Source organism: Tenrec ecaudatus, chromosome 15, assembly GCF_050624435.1.
Source record: "Tenrec ecaudatus isolate mTenEca1 chromosome 15, mTenEca1.hap1, whole genome shotgun sequence".
NCBI lineage: Eukaryota > Metazoa > Chordata > Mammalia > Afrosoricida > Tenrecidae > Tenrec > Tenrec ecaudatus.
The window spans coordinates 40,520,455-40,546,435 of record NC_134544.1 but is presented as its reverse complement, the minus strand read 5'-3'; the positions used below and the strand labels follow the sequence as shown (position 1 = coordinate 40,546,435).

The 25,981-nt window shown below is 47.9% G+C and overlaps 1 protein-coding gene and 1 pseudogene across 1 annotated transcript in view; both read left to right on the top strand.

The window, feature by feature from the left end:
* The first annotated feature begins 9,723 nt into the window (after positions 1 to 9,723).
* Positions 9,724 to 25,981, top strand: part of GALNT1 (polypeptide N-acetylgalactosaminyltransferase 1) — a 110,854-nt gene continuing 94,596 nt past the window's right edge. The window contains exon 1 of the mRNA XM_075533155.1: positions 9,724 to 9,880. The gene's annotated coding sequence lies outside the window, so the exon portion shown is untranslated. The remainder of the gene's footprint in view (positions 9,881 to 25,981) is intronic.
* Positions 21,052 to 21,410, top strand: LOC142427311 (protein LLP homolog; annotated as a pseudogene).

Below are 25,981 nucleotides of genomic sequence, written 5' to 3'. Positions count from 1 at the left end.
CAATTAAACCTGATCAATAACCACAGTGAGTAATGGGAGGTCGGCCAGAACATGCCTTATAGGCAAGGATGGTAAATAATAAAACCCAAACCCAAAGGACAGAATGGTATTCAATTGTGAACTTGGTTTGCAGGAGGCTATGGATGACAGCGGAAGTCCAAGATCCATGTGCAGGGTTCCCACAAGGATGAAAGCTCCATGGAATTTCTTCTGATCATAATTGAGGGATGTGGATGGCCTCGTCAGACAAAGAGCATTGTGGTCCATGTGTCAGAAGTACATGAAACAGAAAGAGAGGAAAATGGAGTTTTATTTAGAGGGAGTGCCATGAGGACCGGCTGTTGAATGGACATTCCTCCAGGTGACTCCACCTGTGGTGGTGGGCAAGGACGGCGAGTACCAAGCTGATGGGGAGAGAGTCCTGGGCAGGACGTCCAAGCAGGGTCCCTTCCAAGCGGAGAATGTGCCCCGTTGACTTAGTCCTCATGGTCCCCTTGGGGGTAACATGCTAATGCCATTGGACAGGAGGTCCACTGTTTGAGGTAGACCCTCTTGCACAGGGTCAGTGTGCTGGCCTTGGCAGTGACTGGACGATGCTGATCATTTGTTCAGGTGCTTCCAGGGTGTGTGTGGCAGGTGGCCGGGGTGAAGCAGAGGTAGCAGAGCATGCACAAGTCTGGGATCCCCTTGGGGCTCACATAGATCATCCCCTGCAGGTACCCCTGCTGCTGGTCGCTGATGGACTTCATTCCTGATAGGCTGCCAACTGTTCTCACGGTGGGTGTGGTCGCGGACAGCCCTGGGTGTGCCAATCACTATCAGTTTCATCCGCACACCTGTCTCCTCACTATCACACGTGGACTTGACCTTTATGGTTTTGGGAAGCTCTCGTCTGACCTGGGCTGCACCCCATTTCCGACTGATTGTGGAAGAGGGTGTTGATTACGGTGGGTTTTCCCAAGCCGCTCTGCCCTTACCACCATGATGCTGAACTCGAAGCCACACGCCCCGATCTTTCTCTGCAGCTCCCCACCGTTCTAGTCGGTGCCCACAAGGTCCAAGTCCACAGGCACTTTTGCTGGCCTGCTCGAGCCTACCACCTGCCCGGCATCAGCCCTGTCGCCAGGAGCCATCGTGAAGTGTGGCCGCTGTGCTCCCGTGGAGAATGCTGGGGTTTCCCTCAATCGTTCCTTTAAAACAGATTAGCAGAGTGGATTGAAAATAATAATAATAATACCCAAGTGTATTCAAGGAGTTGGAACCAACTAGATGGTAGCAGGTTTGTCTGGGTTTCTTCTTTGGTTTTATAGGCAAGGAGATTATATGGAGTGTGGAAAAAAAATTAAGGTCCCATACTATATGGCTCATTTACGTAACATTCTTGAAATGACAAAATCATAGAGATGGAGAAGAGATAAGTGGTTGCCTGGGGTAGAGAGGAAAGTATCGGAAAGAAAGTGGGTGGGACTGGAAAGGGTTGCAGGAGAGAGATCTTTGTAGTAGTAGAATAACACTGTATCTTGTTCCTCTACTTTGTATCAATGTAAGCTTCCTGCTTTTGATGTATTGTCGTTATAGAAGATGTAACCTCTGGGAGGACTGGGTGAAGAGTCAAAAGGATCTTTCTCTGTATCATTTTTAAAACCTCCTGGGAATTTAGAATTTTTTTTAATTAAAAAATTAAAAAATAAACAGTTATTCTGAAATTTGGGTACTTTATTGTGATGAAAAAACTTTGATACTTTTGACTGTCAATAATGTGGTTGGTCACATATTTCCAGCTCTCTACTTTCTGGGGACATGCTAAGCTGGATTGTATTTCCCTGTTTTCTTTGGAGTTAGACGTGATCATGCTAACTGACTTGACCATTGACATGTATGACAAAGAGGTATTTGGAGCGGAAGTGTTGATACACCTTGAAATTCAGCACGTGTTCTATACATAAACTTCTGCCAATGAGTTCTCATGTACTAATGTGGATTCTAATTTACCACAGTCAACTCCCCCACAGACCATCAAGGGACACGCAGCATAGGCCAGAAAGCAAGTCATGTAGTTTTAAACCATACATGGATTTGGGTTTTTTGAATACAGCGTTCAATATAGTACTGAAACTATGTCACAGTCAATGTAACTAGATCCGAGAGGCTTGGTTAAGCATCAGGCTGCTAATCAAAAGGCTGGTGGTTCAAACCCATCAGTCACTCCATGGGAGGAAGAGCAGTCTGCTTCTGTAAAGATTCGCAGTATCTAAAGCCCAATGGAGTGGTTCCTCTACAACAGGGGTCCTCAAACAATGGCCTGTGGGCCACATGCTGCCGGCTAAGACATTTATCTGGACTGCCAGGTGTTTTTGCTCCATTTGTTTTTTTACTTCAAAATAAGATATGGGCAGTGTGCATAGGAATTTGTTCATAGTTTTTTTTAAACTACAATCTGGCCCTCCAACGTGTCTGAGAGACAGTGAACTGGCCCCCTGTTTAAAAAATTTGAGGACTCCTGCTCTACGTCCTGTAAAACTTAAAAAAAAAAAATCAGTTGATGCTGACTCACTGTGACCCTATAAGATGGGATAGAACTGCCCCTGGGGATTTCTAAGACTGTAACTATTTACAGGAGTAGAAAGCCCAGTCTTTCTCTGAGGACCGGTTGGTGGTTTCAAACAGTTGACCTTAGGGTTAGCAGCCCATTGTGTAGCCACTATCCCACCAGGCTCCCTATGTCCTAAAAGGTTGCTGTAAATTGGAATTGACTGGACAGCAGTGGGTGATGAATTATCACAATCAAGGCTATGGTGCTTTCTGGGCTGCTTGTGATACCCTCATCTTCAGAATGGTCCTCATCACACCCTGACAAGTCCCCCTTCTGACCTTCCACATCAACGTCCATATAATCACCATCCAGTGCATCCAAGAGGACTTGACTCTTCTGCCTCCATCCCATGCGCCCCTCTTGTTTCTCAGCCTGAGCAGAGTGATCATGATAGCGATTGTGTGATATGGGTTAGAAGTGATGGAAGAAAGAAGTATGTTAATGTTCCTGAGGCTTCAGCTACCAGATAGGGTTGCTGGGCATTTGGTTGACAAAAGCAAAAACAAGCAGTAAAGTGGAAGATAATAGAGTTTGTACATGCTGCAAGATTATAACATGTTTCATGGCATTTGAGTCCTATGTGGACTTGTCCTTGACTGTCATCTTTCAGGATCACTTTCTCTGCTTCTGTCTACCCTGTAAAGACTCCTGCCACACCTCAAATGAAGCCAAACCCACCGCCCATTGAGCTGATTCTGACTTGTAGCACCCTCGTAGGGCAGAGTTAGAGCTGGCTCGTAGGGTTTCCAGGGCCGGACATCTGTAGCTAGAGAAACACACTACTTCATTTTCCTCCCTCAGAGCAACCTGTTGGTGAGATGCTCAATGCATCACCCACTGTACCACAGGGCTCCTGGCTTTGCCCACAGTTCTGTATAAAAGACCCATTCTTTCAACCTCCTCTCCTGGCCAATGATCCTTGGGCAGCTTCCTCTGCTGTAGGTGATCTCTAAGATCTCTTCATTTAAACGAATCCAGGCCATTCCCTTGCTTCTGATCTAATTTTCAATGAACAATTAGGCCTTATTCTTAAATTAAAAGAATACTAGCGTCACTCAATCAGCACCCATTTTTTTTAAGAGAACCTTAAAGAAACCACGCACAGAATTAATGATTTGCTCCAAGAACTATTTCCCAGGTGTGCAGCTCATGTGCCCGAGTGGAGGGAATGTAGGCAAGTGAGGCAAACTCCTTCGAGTGGTATAGTTCCCTTTGAATGTATCTCATTGAAGCAATTAATATTCCAGGGATTAAGTTGTTCTGTGCAAAAATCATGTGTAACTGAGTAGAGTGATTCTGCAAGTTTGAACTCACCTTGGAACACCAGATGGAGCCTGGCGTTTTGCATTGTGTGAGGTCAGCAGTTCAACCTCCTGGGCTGCTCTGTGGGAGACAAACGAGGCTTTCTGCTCCTGTAAAGATGTATAGCCTTGGAAACCCACAGAGGCATAGAGTCACCAGGGACCAGATGGCAGCGAAATGGATCTTTGAGCAGCACCAGAAGGAAAGGCTAAAGGTGATAGCCAAGAAAACTCAAAGGAGCACTTTTGCTGCGCAGTACAACCATGAGTGGGGACAAACTCCATGCACAAGGGGAGGAGGGAGCCCGGATGGCAGGCACATAGCTGAAGGGAAACGAGAAGAACACTGGGAAAGATGATGTCCCTGTCCCAAGGTTGCCTCATCGGTGTGCCCTTTGCCCCTTCCTGGTTGGCAGCTATTGGCCCTATTGTCAGGCATCCATTTCCTTCCTGCCCTCAAGCTTGCTTACGCTACTCTTCCCTGTCCCTACTCTTTCAGAGGTAAAGGGGTGACACTTTTCCCCCCTTAAATTGTATGAGGCCCCAATAAAATGATTGTAAAAAAAATAGTAAACCTTTGTCGTTGCTTAGGTAAACTGGAGGATTGCTGAGTCATTGTCCTTGGTTATAGAAAGTTGTGAAAAATGCATTTTCTTTCCATGGACAATCATATTTTCCTAATGGATGAGGGACCAGTATTTGGCACTTGTCAATAAAAAGATGTGTTTTAAGGTTTCAGAATGCTTTATTCAATTCTTTTATTTCTAACTTGCTGAACTTTTGCAACCAGATCAAAGTGTGAGGACTATCCTGGGTGACCTCACGGTATAGATACAGACTTGTGTTTCCAATTGACTTACTGAGCTTTCACTGACATGCCATAACATTAGTTCACTTGTTTCAAGTGCGCAGTTTATTTTATTTTTTAAATGTTTGTTTGTTTTGTCTTTTAGTTTAATAAATCATTTTATTGGGGGCTCTTTCCGCTCTTATAACAATCCATACATCAACTCTGTCAAGCACATTTGTGTTTTGTTTTTTAAACGTTTTATTAGGGGCTCATACAACTCTTATCATAATCCATACATACATCAATTGTGTAAAGCACATCTGTATATTCTTTGCCCTCATCATTTTCAAATCATTTGCTTTCCACTTAAGCCCTTGGCATCAGGTCCTTTCCTCCCCCCCTCCGTCCCTGCTCCCCCCTCCCTCATGAGCTCTTGATAATTTATAAATTAATTATTTTGTCATATCTTGCCCTGTCCAATGTCTACCGTCACCCCCTTTTCTGTTGTCCGTCCCCCAGGGAGGAGGTCACATGTAGATCCTTGTAATCGGTTCCCTCTTTCCAACCCCCTCTCCCTCTACTCTCCCAGAATCGCCCCTCACACCCCTGGTCCCAAAGGTATCATCTGCCCTGGATTCCCTGTGCCTCCAGCTCCCATCTGCACCAGTGTACATCCTCTGCTCTACCAAGACTTGCAAGATAGAATTTGGATCATGGTAGTTGGGGGGGAGGAAGCATTTAGGAACTGGAGGAAAGCTGTATTCTTCATCGGTGCTACATTGAACCCTGACTGACTCATCTCCTCCCCTAGACTCCTCTGCAAGGTGATCTCCAGTGGCCGACAAATGGGCGTTGGGTCTCCACTCTGCACTTTCCCCTTCATTCACTATGGTAAGATTTCTTTGTTCTGCTGATGTTTTTATACCTGATCCCTTGGACACCTTGTGATCACACAGGCTGGTGTGCTTCTTCCATGTGGGCTTGCTGCTTCTCTGCTAGATGGCCGCTTGTTTACCTTCAAGCCTTTAAGACCCCAGACACTATACCTTTTGATAGCCGGACACCATCAGCTTCCTTCGCCACATTTGCTTATGCACCCATTTGTCCTCAGTGATCGCATCATGGAGGTGTGCAGCCAATGATATGATTTTTTGTTCTTTGATGCCTGATAACTGATCCCTTTGGAACCTCGTGATCACACAGGCTGGTGTGTTCTTCCATGTGGACTTTGTTGTTTCTGAGCTAGATGGCCGCTTGTTTATCTTCAAGCCTTTAAGACCCCAGACCCTATATCTTTTGTCTATCAAGTACATTTGTAACATATGTTGCCATCATCGTTTTCAAAACCTTTCCTTTCTACTTATGCCCTTGGTATATCAGCTCCTCATTTTCCCCTCCGTCCCCTACCTTCCGACCCACATGAACCCTTGATAATTTATAAATTATTTTAATTTTCATGTCTTACACCATCCACGTTTTCCCTTCACCAATGTTTCTGTTGTTTGTCCCTATGTGGGTGGGGTGGTGGTGGTATGTATCTTGATCATTGCAATCGATTCCCTCTTTTGCCTCCTTCTGCCCCCACCTTCACCCTTCCCTCATGGTATCGATACTCTCATTATTGGTCCTGAGGGGTTTATCTGCCCTGGATTATGTGTCAAGAGCTCTTATCTGTGCCAGTGTACAGACTCTGGCCTAGTCAGATTTGTAAGGTAGAACTGGGGTCATGATAGTGGGGGGGAGAAAGCATTAAAGAACTACAGGAAAGTTGTGTGTTGCTACACTGTATCTTTAAGGCTCCTCCCTTCCTTGTGGCCCTTCTGTGAGGGGATGTCCAATTGTCTACAGATGGGCTTTGGGTCTCCATTTCCACCCTTCCTCATTTGCATCGATATGATTGTTTGTTTTGGGTCTTCTGATGCCTGATACCCCATCTCATTGATACCTCCTGATCACTTGGGTTGGTGTGCTTTGTCCATGTGGGCTGTGTTGCTTCCCTGCTAGAAGACCACTTGTTTAACTTTAAGCCTTAAAGACCCCAGGCTCTATATCTTGTAATAGCCGGGCACCAGATTTCTTTACCACATTTGCTATCGTGTTGGGAAGGTAAGCATCACAGAATTCAAGTGCACAGTTTAGTGTTATTTAGTAAATACAGACTTTGCAGCAAGTACCACAATCCAATTTTAGTTCAATTAAATCCCCCCTGCACCCCACCCACCCAAAGATCTCTTGCATCCTTTGAATCACTACCCAGTCCCATTCTTTTGCACCTACCATCTTTCATTTGATGCTCTCAGTTCTTTCATGTTTTAACTTGTAACAATATTTTGTTCCTTTTAATTGCATTCCTCCTTTCCTCAAATATTCGTGTTATTTTAGGTTTTGTGTGTCATTTGATATAATTTGATAGGTTATTTTTGGGTCTGGAAACACTAAAAATATTCTTATACAAATTAATAATTACTTCTTTGCTCTACTCATTCTGCTTTAAAAAGGGTTCATAGGAACACTACTCTGGGATAGTAGGTAAAACCTACTATCTAGGTGAGGAATTACTGGGTCATATGGCACTTTAAGTCAAGTGCCTTAGTGGTGTTTTCAGGTAAGCTTCGGAGTGCTACATGCAAGGTCAGTGGTTCAAGGCCATCCACTGCTTCTCTGGAGAAAAATGAAGCTAACTGCTCTGGTAGATTTATGGCCTCAAAAACCATATATAGGGTGGCCATGAATCAGAATTGAATTTTGAGGAGCCCTCATGATACGGTGGGTTGAAAGCACTGGGTGCTCATCACTGGTTCAAACCCACTAGCTGCTCCACTGGAGAAAGATGTATCTGTATTCTCCTGTAAAGATTCACAGCCTTGACCTTCCTAGGGTGCAGTAGTCCTACCTTGTCACGTAGGGTCACTCTCACTGATTCAATGGCAGTGGCTTCGTTAGGGTACTTTTATATGGCTATAGGCTGCTTGCATTCCTATCAGCAACCTCATAGTGATTCTCATGTGCATTTTCTTAATTAGGCATGATATCAAACGTCTTTTCATGTAATTGTTGGCTATTTTATCTTTACTGGTAAAATGTCTATTCAGTTCTTTTCTCCACTTTTAATTGGATTATTCATTTTCTTATTTTTGAGTTGCAAGTGTCCTTTATATATTCTGGATATGAGTCTCTTATCAGATATATGCTTTGCAAATCTCTTCTCCAAAGAGACTGTATTTTTTAAAGACTTGCATCTTTATCTCCAAAGTAAATTTCCTTATGGTACATGAACAGGCTAATTATGATCGCCTTCATTTCAAATATTCACTTGGGTAATTTAGTGACTTTTAAACTGTTATTTTTAAAACAATTGGAAAATGTAGACAAGCTTTAAAATGGGATATAAAATTGCAGAGATTTTTTTTTTATGGGGCAGTTTAAGTAATAAACGAGAGTCTCTGAGTGGTACCAATGGTTTGTTCTCCTCTACTAACCTTTCCGGGATTACGAACTCAGAGGCTGGCTGCTGCAGTCCCCTCAGGAATGGGTACCTTGAAAGGCAGGACTTCTCATCTGCTACCAGAGGTGATAGCCACCACTACAAAGTACACAGGATAGTATCCCAAAGAGTGGAATTGACTTTTACCGTATATGTATACATTGTATATGTATGTGTACACACACACACACACACACACACACATCATGCCAAACTCCCTGCCACTGAGTCAATACTGACGCACAGCTACCCACTATGGGTTTTCAAGACTGTAATGTTTATGGGAGTAGAAAGCCCAGTCTGTCTCCCTAGGGAGATGCAGTCTGTCTCCCTAGGTTTTGAACTGGCGACCATAAGGATGGAAGCCCAATGTGTAACTACTACACTACCAGGGCTTATATAAATATAATGTTGATAGGATTTGGTATGTTATTCTTTGGATCTGGGAACAATCAGAAAGTTTCCCATACAGCTTAATATGGGAAATGTATACATTCGTTTAGGCGAATGTTTACAAAACGAATCTATTTTCGGGTCAGCAATTTATACACAAATTGTTTGGTGCCAGAGGGAACGATTTTCCTATTATCCCAGTTCCTGGTTGGCAGTACCAGACATAAACCTCTGAATAACTTAAGTCGGAATTACTTTATTAGCTGAGTGGTTGGAGTCACGAGGACCACGGTCCAGAGGATGGTACAGCTGGGTGCTGGAATGGGGCACAAGGATTAGTCCCCAGAGGGGCACCGCGCAGGAGACGCGTCCCCAATCGGTCCCAATTCTGAAAGGGGTCCCGATGTTTTTGTCTCCAGAGGCCTGGCTGCCTCTTCCGGCACCTTCCGGGCAGTGGCCTGCCCTCTCGGTCCCCGACCTCTTACGTGCCCACCGCCTCGCAGAGCTCGGGGCTCAGCAGCGCCCGACGAATGCGGCACTCAGGTTCCGCGGAGCCCAGTCCCGCTCGGCCGCTCCGGGGCGTCACCATCGGGCCGGATCCGAGGGCCTCCTCCGCGCCGTGAGCGCACTGCCATTTTCTCCAGCCCCGGATCCGCCCGACGTGAACGGGCCAGACTCGGGTTTCCCTGGCCGCGGCAGCCTCGTGGTCAGTGCCCGGGGCCAGGTGGGGACCACCGGCGCGGACCACACGGCCGAGTCCGCGCCTCCGGCTCCGGGGCGCGCGCCCACGCACCTCCGCGACCGGCCCCCCGCTGTTCGGGTGGGGAGGGGCGGCCAGGCCCCCGCGCGCAGCCCGCGCCGGACTCGCCGCAGGAGCGGGGGGCGGCGCCCCGGCCTCCCCCGCGCAGCCGCACCGGCCGCCGCCGCGGAGCGCGCCGCGCGCTGCGAGCACCGCGCCGAGTGGCCTGTGCGGGCGGCCTGCGGCCCGGGCCCGCGGCGGAGGGCGGCCCGAGCGCGCGAGCGCGCGCGCTGCGGCGGCGGCGGCGGCGGCATGCGGGGCGGCCCCGAGTAGCGCGTCCAGCCCGCGGAGGGAGGCCCGCGCGGGGGCGGGGGCGGGGGCGGGCGCGGCGGAGGCGGGGCCCGGGCCGGGCCCGCCCGCCCGCTCGCCCGCCGGGGAGGCCGCCGGCAGTGGCCGAGGAGGCGGCGCGGCGCACGGCGGCCCGAGAGTATCGCCCGCGCTGCGGCCCGCGGGACCGCGCGGCGACCGCCCGGGCCAGCCCGAGGAGCGCCCGCCGCCGCCGCCGCGCGCGCGGACCGAGGTGAGTGCCGCCCGCGCCGGGCTGTCCCGGGGCCGCAGCCGCTCGCGCGGGGCTGGAGGAGCAGGAACAGGCCCGGCCGCGGCCGCGTCCCCGTCCGGTCCCCCTGGCCTTTGTGGCCGCGCTGCCGTGGGCCGGGGCGCGGGCGCGCTCGGCGCCGGGTCCGGGCGGGGGACTCGGGGGCCGGTGGACACGCGGCGTCTCTGGTTGGCAGCTGCGGCGAGGAGCGAGTTTCCGTTCTAGTTTGACATTGAGTTAGAACCGTTTTGGGTTTTTTTTTTTCCCCTTTAAAGACGGAAGTTTGTTTTATTGACCAAAAATATAGCTAAATATGGCCCCTGGTTTCGGTCGTGCGGTCTTGGAGCCTGGGTGCCAGGCTGACCCTCGCCTGGCCGGCGCGGGCGGCGGGGGAGGGGAGGACACGCCGGCGGTCCAGGGCGGGGGCTTCGCGGCCAGCTGCCCACGTAGAGGACCCGGCCTGGAAGGAGCTGGCGCCTGTGTTAGGGAAGTAGCGGGCTTTAGGTGACGATCAGCCCTTCCAGGACGAATGAATGAATGAAATGTCAGGGACTCGCCCACAGCCACTTCAGCTCCCATTAGAGAGTTACCAGAATTGGAAGGATTTGCATTGTCATTGCCTCTTACCTGATCCACCTTGCTAAATGAAGCCCCCTTCTTGACCTCCTCCCCCTCCCCCCAGCTTATGACCTTGGCCTCATTCTCAAAGCCACTGATGGAACCAACCCATCAACCAAACGTGCATGGCCTTGGCATTTTCTGACCAAAGTGGGCAACAGGCAAAGTAGTCTTTCCGATGGGGAACCGTTTCTGGAGGGCAAAGAATGTCACCTTAATCGTGCCTTATGCTCAATGTATTGTTTTATAACAATTCCTGCCAAGAACACGGAGCGATAGAGTGCCTTGCCCTCATTTCGCAGACGAGGAAGTTAGGCTCTGAGAAGTTGTAACGGGCTCATTTCACAAAGCTAAGCTGCAGACCTCAGCCTTGTCAGTCCAGTGTTTACATCACTTCTGTGCAGTGTCTAGACTTGGGCTGTCCCATGGTAGTCACTAACCACACTTGGCTATTTAAGTAGAAGGGAGAACTCGGCTCTTCCCTCGCACCAGCCACACTGCCTGTGCACGGTGAGTGGCTACTATTGGGCAGCGCTGAACTAGCCTGTACACCCATTTATGCTGTAAATATTTATTAAGGACCATCTGTCAGTCACTGTTTTGTAAGTCCTGGGCACAACTCTGGTGACTACGAGACAAGATGCCCTTGCCTTTATGAAGCAGGTTTGCATTCTAAATGATAGTTTGAGGCTGTTTCTGTGGTACCTTTAGACTAAACCAGCAGCATGAGCTTGGAGCCCAAGGGAGTTTGATAGGAATATAGACTCTCAGGCACCTCCTCATGGCAGCAACCGAATCAGAATCAGTTTTAACAGTATTCACAGGTGATTTGTGTGCACGTTGAAATCCGAGAGGCGCTTACTCAGAACACAGCTTTAGCAAATGTGCTGATGGTTTGTTTGGTGTGACCTTTAAGAAGCTGGCTGCAAACCTCTTGGGAACACTCACTGTTTATGCAAATATTTGTTTTAAAAAAAATGCCTGGCTTCCCCAATCCGTGTGAGCGTTGTGAGAACACAGTGTGTCTTCCTTTCCAGCCGTGGATCTCCAGAGCCTGCGGTGCTGGTAAGCACTGTGCAGTCAGTAGACTGGTCCTTGTTGAGTAAGTCAGTGCACACGCGGGCGTTGGGGTACGTTGAAACTGGCTGCTCATTGCAAGGTAATTCTTAAGATGTCCAGTGAGAGCCTGCAACCTGTAGGTGGAAAAAAATCGAATCTGCTTTTCTGACACCAGACTGTATGGATCCATCAAAAACAAATGCCAGCCCAATTCTGCTCTCCGTTGCCCCACATCTGTGCGGGGTGATACATGTGTACACCTTCCTCTAACCCTAACTCCTGGGATCCAGATCAGATCCAGACAAGTGAAAGAACACGTACCTCCAGACTGGCAAGTCAGCCCGAGACTTCAGATTGCTGCAAGCTTGGGAGTGAGTCCCCATGACACCCTCACTTCTGACCTGCTGCTGACTACAAAATTGGGGTGGGTCATTCTACCCCCGCAGAACACTAGCAGTCAGCCCAGGGGTCCCTAGCCCGCCCCCCACCAAATATTAAGCCCTTGATTCCAGCTCATGTTGTCCCACAGCCTCCATGTGTGCCTGACTGAGCGCCGTAGGTATTTCTTGGCTGTAATCTTTGTGGCAGTAGATTCCAGACCTTTCTTTTGTGGTAGTAGTGGGTTCTGGGTTCCGACTGCTAGCTTTCCCACTGGTAGTTGATCGCTAGCCACCTGCGCCACGCAGGCATCTTTCAGGGGTCCCCAGACTGCTTCACTTCTGACCGGCTGGCTCCCGTGGTTTCATAACTTGTCAGAACAACTCCGAGGAGTCACAGGAAGGCCTGTGTTTATGACGACAGTTTTATTATAGCGAAAAGGATACCGATGAAGAAACAACACAGGGTGAGACCTGGGAGGGTTCCCATCACGGAGCGTCCATGCCCCAGAAAAGGACACTCTGCTTTCCCTTGGTGGACACTGAGGGCTTTCACCACGAGAAAGCTTCCATGTCAGGATTTTTATTGGGAGGCTATCCGATGACATGCTCAAATTTCTGCCCCTTCCCTTAAGGTTGCTAACCCACTCATCATCACTGGATGGGTCTTCCTGGCCTGACCAGCCCCCCACCCAAGTTATTAGCATAACCTCATTAGCATAACCAGTTTGGTTAGGTGACACACATGTTTATTGAGGAATGTCCCAGGTTTTAGAGGTTCTCTGTCTGGAACCAAGGATAGCCTCAAAATCCTTTGGGCAACATTAATGGGAACCCACCAGAAGCCAAGTAGAGAAAGCTCTTTCCAGCTTTTCAGCTGAAGCCCCAGTTCCCCAGGCTTGGGCTTCTGCTCATGCCTTGCTTGGCTGTGTAGTCTCTCTCTCTGCCTTTACTAAGTTTGAATCTTCACCGCATCCTAGTGAAGCTTAAACAGTTGTTTTGTTTTTTAGTTAGCCGAGTCCAGGTTTTTATTTGGATGTCAGAAGTTTTTCCGTGAATATCTTCTTCCTGTTTTAGGATCCACTCCAAGGTACCACACTGCACAGAGTGGTCCTGTCTCCGTAGTCTCTGGTCTGTGCTGGAACCCCAGCCTCCTGCTTTTTCTACCTTGATAGCCTGGAGGAGGACTGTCCTGCCTGCTGTGGAGCACCTCTCCCTGGGACACGTAGGTGCTTCCTGAGTGGAGACAAGGCGCTCAGCAGGCATGACCCTCTTTCTGCTCTTGCTTATGAGTTTGTTTATGCAATCTCTAGCTCTGTCAGAGCTTCAGGAGTTTGTTCCCAGTCATGGGTTTCTTGGCTCACACTTCACAATTGGTTGAGATTGGGATGGTGTCACTGCAGTTGCAAACCAGTTTTAAAATATACTGATTACAAAAAAATTGGGGTGGGGATGGGTTAAGAGCTGCACAGAGGTGGAGTGGGGTGGGGATCCAATAAAAGAGTCAGTAGGTCAGAGAGGACCCGGATGGCGGGAGTGACAGAGATAGGGAAGAGGAAAGCGCTGGGTCGCTGCTTGGAGTGAATACTTGGGTTTGCTTATTAATTCAGTTACTATTTACTGAGTGCTTAATGTGTTCCAGACGCAGGGCTAGAGACTCAGGACAGCTGGGGGGGGGGGGGTGGAGATGGCAGCGTTCAGCCAATAAGCATACAGATAACCACATCCGACAGCTTGTGATGGGCACTCGAAGAGGCCTGGGGAGGACGCTGGTGCAAGCCTCTAAGAAAAGTCAGAGTTGTTGATTTGAAGTTGTCCGGGTTGGTGAGGAAGGCTTCACTGAGTAAATCCAGCAAGGGATGTTTGAAGTCCTCTCTGACTCCTGGGACCCCCATGATTACCTTCTCTCTGCTTACCCCATCCTATTTCTCATTTCTCAGCACACGGGGCCTCTGGCTCCACAGGCACTGAACGGATTGCCAGCTCTCTGCCCTTCTTCAGAAAATGACTTCTTCTCTTTCCCAGGGCATGGCCCTGGCTCAGCTCCCTATTGAGAATTTCCATTTCCACCCCAGATATACTGAATCCAAATCTACATTTTAACCAAGACTCTCCCGAGTCTCCAGATGAGTCTTACAGAACCCCTCCCCTCCGTGATACTAATGCACACATCCAGGCATTCCTGTGAGTCTTGGGGATCTTGTTAAAATGTAGACGCGGACTCAGTTTACCTGGGGTGGATGGAAATGCAAATTCTCAGAGGTCTGAAGCAGAAGGAACCAGTTCAAAGTTCTTTTCTTTTCCATGATGGGCCCCTTGCTACTCCCAGTGTCTCTGGTTCAAGGACTGGTTCTCATCTCTCCTTTGTGCAGGTTTCTGGTTGCCTTACTTGGGGATATCTGTGCTTTCGGGTCGGGATGGTACTTTACAGTGAGAGCTGTGCATGCTCTCTTGGACCAGTCCAACGACATTTGATGAATTGGTAGAATTAGTGTGCGAACTGCTAAAAAGGTAGATCTGTTCTGAAGTATTAACCCTTGAATGGTAAGTTAATCTTGGATCAGTGGTGAAGGACTAGTGGTATTCCCCACATCCCTCCTCCCCAAAGTGAACTTTTTATCTTGAGGTAATTGTGGATTTACAAGCAATTCCAGGAAAGAATGCAGAGATTCCTGGTGACCCATGCCCACCAGAGAGACCTTCTCTGTAGGGTTTCCAAGGCTGTGACCTTGTTAGGTCTCTCTCTCTGGGACTAGATTTCAGCCTCGGTCTTTGACTCCACGCGAGAAAGATTTCACGCCGAAGCCGGGCTCGTGATCCAAGTGAATTTAATGAGAGTTAAAAGAAGTTTCAGGTTTTACGCGGCACCCATAGGATTCCTTTGACCATGCGGCCTGGCAGAGACTGCCCAGGTCACGCAAGGATCTCTCTCCTCCCACGAAGACGACCAGACCGCCCAAGCAAGACCAGCCCCTCTCCCTTCCGGTCCCTGCCTTTTCAAGGGTTCCCAGGGGAGGCGTGGTGAACAACCCCAGGTTGATCCCATTGGCTGAATTGCAGTCACCTGGCCCAGGTGGGCTGCTCCAGGTGTAACGCCCATCTGGGCCCACCGGCGGGAAAATCAGCTTTTGTCCTTTGCTGGCTCTCCTGGGCATGCGTAAATGGACTTCCCAATTCCCTAGGCTAAACTACCTAACAACCCTTGGGGAGCAGGTGGCCAGGCCTGTCTTACAGGAGCTGCTGGTGGGTTTGAACCACCATCCTTGTGGCTGATAGTTGAGTCCTTACCTGTTTGCGCCACCAGGGACTCCACCTGGGGTCGCTGTGAGTCAGAATCAACCCATACCGAGGGATCCCCTGGTTTCCTCTCTGAACCATCTGGCAGAACTGTGGTTTAGTGTAAGACCTGTCACATGGACGTTGATACAGTCAGGACACATACTATTTCCTTGGCTACTGGGACCTCTCGCTCACGTTGCTCTTTGTTTCTCTAAGATAAATGCCCAGGAGTGAGATTCATGGGTTGAATCATTCCAGGCTATCGCATCATTAGTTTGTAAAGAAGCTGACAAACTTTTCTATACTGACTGTACCATTTCATATTCATACCAGCGCATACTGACTGTACCATTTCATATTCATACCAGTGTATGCGCGGCCCAGTTTCTCTGCATCTGCACTTGTATTTAAAAGCCTTGTCATTACTTCCCCTCCACCCCCACCCCTTATTTGAGCCATTCTGATGGTTGGTCGTGATAGCTCTTTCTGATTTCAGTGTGCATTTCTTTAGTGCCTAATAGACACCTTTTGATGTGCATGTGTCGCATCAGTATATCCGCTTCAGTGGAATGTAATTTCCTGACGTTTGCCCTAAGCCAAATGACCTTTTATTGAATATTGGCTGTTGTAGCTCTTACTAGTTGGGCCTTCTCTAGCACCCATCGATCTTAGCTTTGATGTCAGGAGATTGGCGGGGGCTGGCAGCCATCAACATTGCAGCCCCCAACCCCCACACTCACTACCATCCACTCAGTTCTGACCCAGAGCAACCTAACAGACAGGGACAGCCCTCTTTGGCTTTCCAAGACTCTCGGTTGTTGCAGGAGTGGACAGCTCGTCTCTCTGCTGGGTAGTTCCCAGGATCGCTCACACTCCCAGAAAATTTTCTGGCTAATGATTGGTGTCACAGCTGATGGGCAACACTGACAACCTCATTATTTTCCACAGCGCTTAATGTTTTTCTGCTTCTCTGTATCAGTGTGCTTCCTTCAGGGTTTTTTTTAATTTTTTTTTTTTATGCTGAAGGTAAAGACAGAAGGCTTCAATCTGGACCTGTCTGCGCTGGATGGTCAGTTTCACCGGGGCAGGGTCATCACCAGTGTTTTTTGGAGACCTACCCAGGAGGCCGATCTTGTGGGGCCACCAACCTCTCCACCGGCGCACTTCAGATGCGTGGCTTTGAGCTTCTTGGGGTGGGACTTGGTGGCCTCGTGGCAGTGTGGGTGTCAGATGAACCCAGGTGTGAAACACCCGAATGAAGTTCTCTCTTCTGAGCAGAAAGTTCAGTTAGTTGGATTTTAAAGAAAACAAAACAAAACAACCAAAAAGCTGTTGGTTGAGAGTTCTTTACATCTTCTCTTTACTAATCCTTTGTTGGATATGTGGTTTATCAGCGCTTTATGTCCCCCTCCCCCGCCAGTTGTTTTTCTTAATATGATCTTTTGCAAAGCAACATTTTAAATTTTGATAAAGTCTAATTTATCAATCTGTTCTCGTGGATTATGCTTTTGCTGTCAAGTCTAAAAACTCCTTGCCTTCCTCAAGATCCTACATATTTTCTCCTGTTTCCCCCTAAAACTTTCTGTTTAGTTTTTTGTTTTACATACAGTGTAGGTCTCTCTGGAGTTATTTTTTATAATACATGAAAACTCGGACTGTTTATTCACTTAATTATTTGTCTGTGGATGTGCAGTTGTTCCAACACCATTTGTTGAAGTCTTTTTAAACTCCCCCCCTCCCGGCCCCCAGAAAAAACTCAGTTGGACAGGTGTGTGGGTGTGTCCCCTGGATGAGTTTGTCTAACCCTCCACCTTTCTACATGGTCTTGATTACTGCAACCTGTCCGATAAGGTTTGAAATTAGATAGGCTGAATCGTCTTACTAGTATTTAAAAAAATTGTTGCAGCTACTCTGATTCCTTTACTTTTCTATGTAAATAATAGAATAATCTTGACTATATTTACAAAGAACTTGGTAGGATTTTGACAGGAATTGTGCTGCATCTCCATGAAGGGGCTTGAAAAAGTTGTGGAAACATGGAAATAAAAAATAATGGAATTTTTCACACAAACGTTTTAAAACTCCCAACTGAATTCCCATTCTTAAGTGGAAAGCGTTCAGATTTCGATCACAAGATATAATGCGGCTGTAGGGTCTGTGTTTCTTAGACCCTCTCAATTCCTTTTTTCTTAGCGTTTTTATCACTGGTGGTCCACTGGATGGCAGGTTGGGTTACTAAAAGTTCAAGGTCAGCAGTTTGAACCCACCCACCACTCTGAGAAAGATGGGGCTTTTGATCCCATAAAGAGTTACAGTGTCGGAAACCCCAAGGGGCAGTCCTACCCTCCCCATATCCTCTCTCTGAGTCACTGCCTCAAAGGCAGTGAGTTTGGTCTTGGTTTTTGAATTTTGTCAAAAGTTTTCTCTGCATCAGCTTATCTGATCCTGTGATTTGTTTTCGTCTTTAGCCTAGTCACATGAATGGCTTTGCCTGATTTTTAACATGGCAAACAAGCCCTGCCTCCCTGGGATGACCCCCATCTGGTTATCATACAGAATTTTTTTCTATGCATTCTGTGCTAAATTTATTACTGTCTTGCTAAGAATTTTTGCAACTATATTTATGAGGGCTTTTGGCATTAGTTTCTTTTCCCTCATTGTGTCTGATTGGTCTTGGTATCTAGGTAATGGTACAAAAAATGCATTGTCAAATACCTTCTTCTCTTCAAGAAATTTGCCCGTGAAATCACTAGGGTTTGAAGCCTTCTCTTTTGAGACGTTTTCATTCTACATTTGACTTCCAAACGCGTTATACACCGATATTTACAAATGTAAACATTTGCCTCAGCAGAGCCGACTTCTTTTAGTTGGGTTTGTCAGGGTCCAATGCCCTGTGTTCTGTAAGGTCCTCAATGGCTGGTTTGTTGGAAGCAGATCCAGACCTGCCTTGCGAAGTGCCTTGGGCTGTCCACTTTTCCCCTAGCAGCAAAATGGTCAGCTTTCCCACGACTCAGAGACGCAAGCAGCCCTTAGACTTTATCCAAAGTTTACCCTAGGTGTCCCGTCACTGTTGCCTGCCTGTGCTATCAGTGTACCCTTTCAAGTTTAGAAGCCGTATTTCCTTGATATTGCTTTTCCTCTATAATTATAGTAAATGTTTTCTCTGCACAAGTTTAGAATTGACATCAAACTTTTATAATTTTTCACCTCCGCTATTAAACATAAATTAGAAAACTTAGGAGGAGAGTGAAATCTATCGTGTTGACGGACGTTTGTGCTGAATGTGTTCTATTGGATCGTCTGTGCTTTCTTTATTTCTTCATTCCTGAGAGACATTTTCTCTGGGAGTCGGGTGCTAGGCTGACGCTTCCTTTCTTTCAGCACTTGAAAAATATTGTGCCTTACCCTTCTGGCCACCATAGTTTCTGATGAGAAACCTGTTGTCATTGAAACTGGTGTTCTTCCTTAAGAGAAAGCATTGTTTTCCCTCACTGTTCTAGCGATATGTTCTTTGTCCGTAGTAAACTTTTCCCGACGTTTCTTTACGCTTCATGCCAGTGTGGGGCGCTTTTGGTTTATCCTGGTTAGGGTTCCCTCGGTTTCTGGAATCTGTAGGTTCATGCTGCTTCCCAACTTCGGGAAGTTTTTTTCCGTGCTACAGTAAAACCTGTGAGCCCAGAACGTAATCAGACCATTGTCTTTCTGTATCTCGCCAGTTTCCTGCCTGGGACAGGGTACAGTCCTACTGCTTTTTTGTTGCCTTCTACTGGTGGGGAGTGTTTGCGTTTTCTTCCACTGATGTTCTTTTGCCTGACACCGGTTCTGGCTTGCAAAAGTTTTGCTGTGTTTCTTCAAGTATGTTTCAGCCTCCCTGCTTCCCTTCTTTTCAGAGGGGTGGCCCCAGTGCTGCATCGTCTGATCTAGTCCCACCAGTGTCCAGGCTCTGGCCAGGCCCGCTTCACTCTGGTTCCTCTTCTGTGCTGTTCACACTGGGTGATTTCTCTTGTTCCAGTTGCCCTTTTCCTTTGTTCTCTCCCTCCCGTTTAGCTCAGTAATTACATTTACATATATATTAATATCTTCCATTTCTCTGCTGAGACGGTTTTATTGGTGAGGCATCTTACTTTATTTGTTTCAAACATGTTTTTAATTGCATGTTGAGGCGTTTAATCGTGGCTTCTTTGAAATTTTGGTCAGATGACTTTAATAGCCGTGCCCTGATGATGGTGCTGCATCTGCCAATGTCATTTTTCGTACAGCAGGTGATGTGATTGAAACTCGGGCATATTTTTTTTGGGGGGGTAGCATATTGTGAGAGTGGCTGTCATTTAAATCCTCTGTTTAGTTGACACCACTCAGGCAGCGGAAAGGAGAGTAGACATGAAGATCCCAACTTCTGCCCAGATCAGGGACATCAAAACCACGGTGTCACTGGGGTTGGAAATGGTGGTCTCTAACCTGAAACCTGAAGCAGAAAGAGATGGGAGCGCAAAGAAGAGGATCAGCCATTCGTTAGTTGTAGCCAACAGTGTGCTTGGGCTGGAGAATCTATTGATGGGTCACATCTGGCGTTTTTCAGTTAATGAGACACAAGGACATCCCTGGAGAGAAAAGACTCTTACAGATGGAGCGATGAAATCGGAAGTTCCACGCTGAACTTGTCTCCGGGCCTGGTCATTTAACCTAGACTTCTGGCTCCAGAGCTTGTCATCTTAACCACTGAACTGGCCGGCTTTTCTAAGGTCATTTGGGTAGATGGAGAGAGAGTTGTTGAACACCAATCAAAGAAAAACTCAAAAGTCACACTCCTCACCATCAGGTTGACTCCCTTAGAACAGAGTAGAACTGCCCTTTGGGGTTACTGAGGCTGTAGGTCATTATGGGAGCAGAAAGCCTCATCTTACTCTCACAGGGAAGCCGGTGGGCTTGAAGTCCCGACCTTGCCATTAGCAGCCCTTCATGTAGCCCGTTATGCCACTGGGCACCTGGAGGCCTCACGGAAGAGTGTAAATGCTATTTGGAAGGGAGTATAAGGGGCTGTTCAGTCCCAATCAATGCAACAGCCCACCACAGCAGGGCACCGAGGAAGGGTTTTAATGAAGACTTTAGTTGACTTGAGCAGAATTCAGTTTTGATTTACATGCAGGTAGATGGTTATTTCCCAGAGACTAGAGGTAGGAGATGATACTAATTTCCTATGTGTTACTCAGGTGTCTGCTACTCACCTGTGCATAGAGGAACACTGTTACATTTTCAGAGTTGGAATCAGACATACTTGTCAATGGATGAAGGAAAGAAAGACGTCAGTCACTTGGTGCCTAAGATGATGTCACCATTCACAGCAATGGCTATAAAGTTTCCTGAGGAGAATTAATACATTAGCACTCGTGCCCAACGCAGATGCCCGAGAGGAACTCCAGGTGGAACTTTTCAGAGTGGAGGGTCTTGATCTTAGGGGAGAGGGCACATCTGGAAGCTCAGATGAATCTCATCAGCATAGAGGGGATTAGAAGAGGAGAGAAAGAGAAGGTCGTGAGCGGTTCAAAGCCTCCACATTCTTTGTGAACAAGTATCTGCTGTGTCACACAAGTGTGAAAGTACTATCGAGTGCAAGGTGAATGAAACTTGCATGGCTCCTGCCCTTTTATGATCATACAGCCTAATGGGAAAGACAAAAATAGAGACAATTAAGTTAATAATGGGTTGGTGACATTTCAGGCGAGATAGAGGTAAAAAAAAATTTTTAAGCTTAATAATACAAAGAGTAAGGTGATCTACTTGCTGCACGTGAGCTCAGAACACTTGCCCAGGTAAAACGTGGCTCAAAGCTTACGGAGTAAACGCAAAAGGAAAATGTGCGCTGAAAAGAGAAAATTGAAGGCCCCAAAGGAGCGCAACAGACTCAAAAACATTCTCAAAGTAGACGGTGATGCTTTAGTAAAAGATGTTCAAGAGATAGCAACTGTTGTGGGGCCCAGACCTGACCCCGAGAAAAGGCAGTGTGAGGGGAAGGAAGAAAAAGGTGAAGAGCACAAGAAAACGGAGCCTGATATTAAGGGGAATAAGAAGAGCCTTCTAGACCAGCACAGGTGAGCCCGAGGCAGGGAAGAAAGCTGAAGGCACAGCGAGGAAAAAGGAAGGGGAAAAGCAAAGCCAACGCAGCCAAGGCAGCGAGAGGCTGAGCGGGGAGATTCTGAAAACCGTCAATGGACCCGGCCGGGGCAGGTGTTTGATCAAAACTCTGAGTGGATTTCGCCCTAACTGAGCCTCTTCCTTCGATTCGAACCTCACAGAGCTCAAGTTCCTGTGGAGCACGTAGTTTCTTTGTCTAAAGAAAGCTGGGTTCTGGCGTTTTCACTAGAGGGCCGCATTAACCAGGTGTTTTCGGATGTCAGAAGTCTGTCCAGGAGGAACGCGTTGGGATCGTTTGTTCGTACAACTTCATAATTATTGTCAGGAAGTGCCAAGCACGCTGACACATTTAACATCACTCAGACTGAGCCACAGCTATGAAGCAACAATAATTGTAAAAGATCATGACTTTGGATCTTATGCTTGTGTGGACTTTAAATTTTGTCAGTCCAGGATAAAAACTGTTTGCGTGTAAAAAAAGAATACAGAGGACTCCAGGTCAGAAAAGATGGTGTTGTCTCGACTCCGTGGTGTGCCCAGCACGATGAGTAGAATGTCTTACTCCCAGTCGCAAGTGGAAAGCATTCAGACTTTCACCACCAGGTATAAGGTTCTCTAGACTTTTTATAGCTGCCCTTGGTAAGTCGAGGAAGTCCCTCCCAATTCCTATTTGTTCTGAGAGGTTTCTTTCTTTTAATCACTGGTAGCGTAGTGAGTTGGATGTGGGGCTGTTCACTACAAGGTCAGCAGTTCGAAACCAGCAGCCGCGCCTCAGGAGAAAGACTAGCCTTTCTACTCCTATAAAAAGTTACCGTCTTGGAAACCCACGGGGCGCTTCTGTTGTGACTTGTGGGGTCACTATGAGCCAGACTGGACTTGTTGGCAGTGAGGGAGTGGGAGAGCATCCGCACACAGATAGGACTCGTTCTAGGTAAGGGGCGGAGAGATTCGTGAGTCTGAAGGGGTGCTAAGAAAAGTGGGCAGATCGGGCAGAGCCTTGTTCTTGTTCTCAGAACCGATGAAAGCTTTAGAGGAGGAGAGAACTCCGTTTCACACCCCTGCTGCGGTGTGGAGACTAGATGTGGGTAAGATGATGAGCAGCCGTAGAGACGAGGAGATTCTTTCAGGCAAATGGTGGCCACGGCTATGCCCGGCCAGAGGCCCAGCACCGGGCTCAGATGTTTCTCTCAGCAAGCCTCTGTGGCTTGTCCTGACCTCCCCCTGTGAGTTTCTGTGTGCTTTTTTTCAGAGGGGCAAGACGGCATGGGGAAGTTTAAGGATGCGTCTTTGCCATCCCCGCTCCCTCCCCAGAGAAGCGCTGACAGCCTGGAGAAGCTGGCGGCTGTGTTTCAGGGGAGTCTAGGGGAAGGAGGCACCATTCCAGGTGTTCACCCGGAGAAGGATGTCACACTTGGCACAGGAGAGGGACGAGCGGAAGACCAGTGAGGTGGCGGCCACCATGGGCTCCGACATCACATTGGTTGTAGGATGGCGGGGAGCTGCCATTGCTTGTCCTGCGGCACCACCTCACCCATTGGGCGGTCTGGGTGATTTCCTCACAGCAACTAGGGAAGGAAAAGTCAGGGAGACTCAGGGGCAGGCAGTGGGAAAGCCAGTGGTGGCCACTGATGCCCAGTGCTGTTCTACAGCCAGGCCCGTGAAATGGCTTCTTTCTCTTCCGTGTAGTTGCCGCAGACAGGGAAGGTCAGTAGAGGGAGGAGGCCGTGCGTGACAGCGTGGCGGGAGTTCTAGGGAAGGGAGAGAGAGAAGGATATACTTGCTCTGGGGGCTGTTGAGGGATGCGTCTCTTAGCACGGAAGGCGTAGACCTTACTATTTGGTGGTCGTGGAGTGTGGCTTAAACGGGCCAGAGAAGTCAGATAGGGTCGGTGTAGGGGTGAGTGGAGGCAAGGCAAGGGGATTATGGTGCACTGGAGGCACCTAACCAAACCTGATGACTCACTTTGAGTCGAAGCCCACGCATAGCAGCCCTGTAGGATGGGGTGGAATTGTAACAGTTTGTGGGAGTAGAAAGCCCTGTCTTTCTCCTAAGGAGCGGCTGCTCGTTTTGAACTGCTGACCTTGCAGATTGCAGCCCTGTATGTAACCACCGGGGCTCCTGGTGGTGGAAGCCTATGTCTCATTAAAAGCAGGTAATTAATAATGAGCACCCACGATTTTGACTGTGTTCTCTCAATGGTGACAGAAAACCCCATTTTACCAGACAAGCCCAAATCTTTTTTTTTTTTTTTAAATTTTAAAAATTTATTGGGGCTCATACAATTCTTTTCACAGTTCATATATATACATACATCAATTGTATAAAGCTCATCTGTACAGTCTTTGCCCTAATCATTTTTTCTCTTCTTTTACATTTTATTAGGGACTCATACAACTCTTACCACAATCCATACATATACATACATCAATTGTATAAAGCACATCCATACATTCCCTGCCCCAATCATTCTCAAGGCATTTGCTCTCCACTTAAGCCCCTTGCATCAGGTCCTCTTTTTTTTCCCCTCCTCCCTCCCCATGCCCCCCTCCCTCATATGCCCTTGGTAATTTATACATCGTTGTTTTGTCATATCTTGCCCTATCCGGAGTCTCCCTTCCCCCCTTCTCTGCTGTCCCTCTCCCAGGGAAGAGGTCACATGTGGATCCTTGTAATCAGTTCCCCCTTTCCAACCCACTCACCCTCCACTCTCCCAGCATCGTCCCTCACACCCTTGGTCCTGAAGGTATCATCCACCCTGGATTCCCTGTACCTCCAACCCTCATATGCACCAGTGTACAGCCTCTGTCCTATCCAGCCCTGCAAGGTAGAATTCGGATCATGGTAGTTGGGGGGAGGAAGCATCCAGGATCCGGGGGAAAGCTGTGTTCTTCATCGATACTACCTCACACCCTAATTAACCCATCTCCTCTCCTAAACCCCTCTATGAGGGGATCTCCATTGGTCGACACTTGGGCCTTGGGTCTCCACTCTGCACTTCCCCCTTCATTTAATATGATATATATATACATATATATACATACATATATACATATACACATATATACACATACATACACACACTTACATCTTTTTTTTTTTTTTTGCATGATGCCTTATACCTGGTCCCTTGGGCACCTCGTGATCGCACTGGCCGGTGTGCTTCTTCCATGTGGACAAGCCCAAATCTTGACTTTTAAGTGATAGTCTTGGTTTATAAATATTGGTAACTTGTTTATTTGAAAAGATCTTAGCGACGATGACAGCCTCTCCTGTGTGCAGGCCCAGTTTGGCTTTAGCAGGAAAGGCTTGTGGTGGTAGATGGTGAGTGTAAGCCAGAAGAGCAGCGATGGTCGAAAAGAACGCCATTGAGTTCATAGGCGGCAGGCTTTGCTCTTGGAAGGGGGACAGACTCATGAACAAGGGGTGTGAGGCAAGAGAAGTGAGGTGTGTGTGGCGCGGTCTAGAGTCTGGTAAAATCCGAGGGTTTTGACTTAATTAGTATTCTTTAATGTATCTCTAGGTTCTAATATTCATTGCAATGGCGATGCAGAACTCAGACAATATTCAGGAGAAAGGGTTTATTAAGGAAGCCGACAGGTTGTAATGCAAGTCAGAAATGCTCAGGGTACAGTTGTTTATCCAGACATGTTAGAGTTATTTTGGGTCTGCTAATAAATGCCCAGAGGGGCATTCCACTCAGATGGAAGCCTCCTTCCACTCAGATGTAAGCCTCAACCCATTCAGCTCAGGCTCAAAGCATCAGTAAGCCCGGCTCTCTGAATTACATGACCAGAAGCTCCCACTGCAGCAAGCCTCAGCATGAAGACACTTAGCTCCACGTCTGTGGGCCGGCAAGCTCCCCCAGTTAAGTGCCCAGAGGCACCCTACTCTGACAGTCAGCTTCGTGCACAGAAACATTTGGCTTTACTTGCTCCCTGGGTTGGGAATTCCACCACTCTGACCAGTGCTCTGGTTCCTGGTTCTGCGGCTGGTCCTCTAGTGTTATAGCTCTTTGGGATCCAGGAGGTTTGCTGTGCAGGGCTCTTGCTGGTAATGAGATGCTACCTCTTGCTTCTCAGGGGGCTCATTTGAAACGCAGCAGGACGGCATTCCAAGGAATTCTGTCTACAATTACTCACAGGTGAATCCTAGCAGGGTCTTCCTCACCTTCTTAAAAAACCCATGCAGGAAAAGGTGGTTTGGTGGGAGTTAGATACTGTGACGAGAAGAACCACGTTCAGTAATTCATTGCCCCAGCACAGACTGCTCTGCACAGTCTTAGAGTGTTCAAACAGTGTTGTATTGTGATCGTGGGTACAAGTGACGTTAAGTAGGGGTAAGAAATGGAGTCCACGAGAGGAGTCACCGAAGAGTCAAGATTTGGCTTGGCAAGTTAGTATGGATTTACAGGTGTACTTGACCTATTGTTTCAGAACTTTCTCTAAAGTAATGCTAACGTCCCAGAAGTGGAGACAGGCGCCGTGAACAGTGGAACTTGTCTTGGGTTGGGTATCTTGAGACTGGGAGATCCAAGGAGGAGAGGGATTCGTGTGTGTATTTCAAAGAAGGCACAATTAAAAAGTTGTGTGACTTCCAGGTTGGTAAAAAAGTAAGTGGAACT